At 25.1% G+C, this 4,061-nt stretch overlaps 1 pseudogene; it reads left to right on the plus strand.

Annotated features, from left to right (window-relative positions):
• On the plus strand, positions 1-1,912 carry LOC126550541 (uncharacterized; annotated as a pseudogene).
• Positions 1,913-4,061: the final 2,149 nt, after the last annotated feature.

The following is a 4,061-nucleotide window of genomic DNA, read 5'->3' on the forward strand; positions in this document are numbered from 1 at the left end:
TATCTCAAATGTATGTCCTTTTGTTGCACTTTTTGAATACATACTAGTAATATTGTACATTAAGTGGTTGGTAAACAAGATTAATGGACATATCATGGAAGGATATTCAACAATAAGTACACTCAGAGATATGTATTTAGATGTTGTAGAATGCTTAAACAATGTAAATAGATCAATATACGGTTTATCAGGCATAGTGGGTCTTATCGGGACAAATGTCGTTCAAATCCTTCATATACTTTATCGTGGACTATTTTTTCCAACAGAAATTTAGATTATGTTGACATTATAACTTCTGTAATAGAAGTATCAATAAAAATTATCAACATCATACTATTATACAAAATTGGACATATCACGGAAAAAGAGGTATTTATATTATATAACTAGAATTACATAAATTGAAATACTGTTTTTTAAATTCCTTTTTGCGAATACTAAATACTTATAATGTTTTAAATAATATTTAAACATAGGATCAAATAAAAAAAATATTTTTATAGATACCATAGTATTATAACTAAAAATATATTAAGTTAAATAAATACTGATATTATATACCTCATAACAATGAGTTTAAATTAAATTCCTATATAGATTATCTGGTCATCGTTGCAGAGAATATCGGGAATTCATTAAAACGGTTTACAATAAATATAAAGACAGTAAAAACTAAAGACTTTATTAAAGTTTTTTTTTTTTACTCAGAATCATAGAGTTATTAATAAATCATACAATATTAAAATATAATCGAATATGTCACGTAACGAAAAAATAGATTTTTAAATATTTTGTTGTTATTAGAATATTATAAGTTAAAAGGACACCATAATAATATACCATACCCGAATGTGTTGTCTCCGTCTTACAAGTACGTAACATAGCTAATTTACGCTCAGCAGATCACTAATTGTAGCTTCGTTAGTTTATAAACTAGAATGAATCGACCTATTATGATATTGGATTGTTAGAACTTTAACTGTGTTCATATTTTGGTTTTTTACGATTATTACGCATAACTTGAAAAAAAAAACAGAAAAACTTAAAACATTAATAAACCAACACAGATAATTTTCTTACCATCGAATATCATAATATGAGGTCCTAACATAACAGAGATAAACGTGATCTTCTGAGTGCCAATTTGCTATGGTACGTTGTTGTAAGACAGAGAAAATGCATGCGGTTATGGCGTCCTCTTAAAAAGTTTTGTTTGAGTAATTCTATACAAATATTCAATACACAAAATATGAATAATCATAAATTAATAGTAGAAGTTTCGACGGGTACTATAATTATTAGCTAAAATTTAATTCAATTGCACTATAATTTTAATATTTTTGATGATATTAAACATTATCACAAGTTTTATCACCATTATATTTTTAATTTCTTTACTACTGATTATATACATCTTATAAAAACATTTATGATAACCATTAAGATACAATAGTGTACAATTGATTTTACATTATAGTTGAGTATATAGATTTTATATTGTATTTTATTTGTGTGTTCAACTTATTTTAAATTATTATTATTATGATTATCTTTTTTGATTTTCAGGTTAATCGGATGAGTCTTGTATTAAATAAACGGTCCGTAATTGAAAGAAACCCTAGAATAAAACGTCAGGTAAACCTATTAATGAAGTTAGGTGATTAATGGTAATATTATGTAGTTTACTACATGTGATTTGTATTAAACTTATAATCAATACTAATTGTTTTTATTAAGATCAAGTACTTTATACTACGAAGATTGCACGAGCACTATCGTTTCGAGATGTATGGGATGTGTCAGATTAATTTAAGACAATTACTGACTTTATCAAACAAATTATGCTCTTACTTAGTTATTCAAATTCTTTTCAAATTGAATAAAATATGATGAATAAATAAATAATAAATATATATACCTAAACAGTATAGTATGGTGGTAGTTATTTTGTGTAAATGTGTTGTAGCTAGTGTATAAATAACGCAGTTATCTTATAGCCACCCCTCAAAACTACCCAACTTTGAGGAGCAATATCTCATCAACGGTTTAATAAAAAATGAAAATTTGAACGCGATAATCAATAAAAAAAAGCTTTATTCAATTTTTAAAATTTAAATATAGATAATCATTTGAAAATCAAAAATTGCTAGTTGTTTGCCTAATAAATATAAGGGTATTTTTATAAAAATTGTGCGTCCTCTATGGTAATAAATTAATACTACCTATAGGGTACTAATAATTTTTTTTACTTCAATAAAATATATAGTATTTTTGTATAATTTCAAACTCTGAAAATTCAAAAAATAAAAATAAATGTACAAGCATAAAATTATTTGAACAGATTTTATTTCGTTAAATCTATATTTATATTTTTATTGCTTTTGAGAAGTAACATAAAAATTATCAGAAAAACCACGAAATAAACTGATTTAAAAGAAATTTAGTTTAAGTGATGTTGAAATGAGGTAGTTGTTTGGAATACATTGATAAAAATATTTCAAAATGTGTTTTATATGAAAATATTTCAAAAAGTGTCTGACAATTAAAATTATGCTAACTGTTTACTGATGAAAATTATCATGTCTGACAAATGCCTATCTGAGTCCCCAGATCCTGCCCCTGTATCGTCAACAGGTTCCTTCTGGTCGGTTGCATGGGCATTCCCATGCTATGCATCGACATATGCCGATTACTTCTTTTTAGAGTATAGGCGTACGTGCGATGTTTCTATGCATCCGGTTGACGATTCACCCTCGCATTCAAACTCAACCGGTAACATGATATATGTGTTTTTATTCTTATTTAATGTAATATATCCTACGGCGTAGTACCAACATGTATTATATTTAGTAAATGAAATATCAGAGCACGTAGCACATAATACTAATTGTGAAATACATTATTTTAATAAAAATACTAATAATCATATTATGAAGTATAATTAGTGACAGACCGTTTCTGTTGTAAATCATTTTTAGTATGCACTAATTTATTATAATCTAATTATAATTTAACACACCTATGACAGTGACGCATTCCACACTTAATATTCAACAGAGGGGTAACTATTAACCTTAATTTTTAACATATTAATTACTACATTATATGGGTTATAACCTCTCATTTGCTTATATATAATTCATGAATCATGAATCATTAAATTATTTTTTATATGTATGAACGGTTATTTACCAATTATATTTACTACATTTGATCCCTTAGTAATTATATTTAGTAAAAATAATGCATTTTGGAACTTAGGCTACGTTAAAAAATTTAATTTTAAAAAGGTTGGAGACACATTCATACTGTTAAAATTAATGATTTGCCTGAGTTATTAGTATACCTATACATTTTAATATTATAATGTTTTAATATAATATGTATAATTTCGATAGTTTTTTAATAGGAGTTAGAAAATCTTCAGAGAAACACTGTAGTAAACTTTCAATCCTTTAGCTATATGTTTTTCACATTTATATATAAAAACAATACGAATATTTAAAAATCCTATAAATGGCTTTAAAATAAGCGTAATGTTTTGAACTTTTATATAGGTAACACTAATATAAATATTTGGTGTAAATTTCAAGTATTTAAAATGATTCGTTGGTGAGTTACAACAATATATATATATTTAATATATGTTTATCCATAGAAAATGAAAATATAATTTGTTGCAACATTTAAGTATCTACGGTTGTTCCTATTAGAGTTATGTCAAACGTATTTCAAGTCGTATTGAAAAATGTCACTGTTTAATTAAATTACAAAACAAATCTAATTTTCTATACTATACCACGGTTAAACTAGAATCAAATCATATTTTTAACACAATGGTTGTGTATATAAAAAAAAAAAACATGCATTATCCAATTAATCTACTCTTCGCTCCCCATAAAATAGAATAAAAACGGCGTTGTTTTATATTATTGAACATTTTTATTATATTTTGAACAACGTAATACATGCGATGTAATGATATCGTAAGAAAAATATATTTAAAAAAAAAAAAACAAAATAACTAAAATCAATTTTTATCGTTTAAATACAAATCAAAT

Source organism: Aphis gossypii, chromosome 2 (assembly GCF_020184175.1).
Source record: "Aphis gossypii isolate Hap1 chromosome 2, ASM2018417v2, whole genome shotgun sequence".
In the NCBI taxonomy this organism is placed as follows: Eukaryota; Metazoa; Arthropoda; class Insecta; order Hemiptera; family Aphididae; genus Aphis; species Aphis gossypii.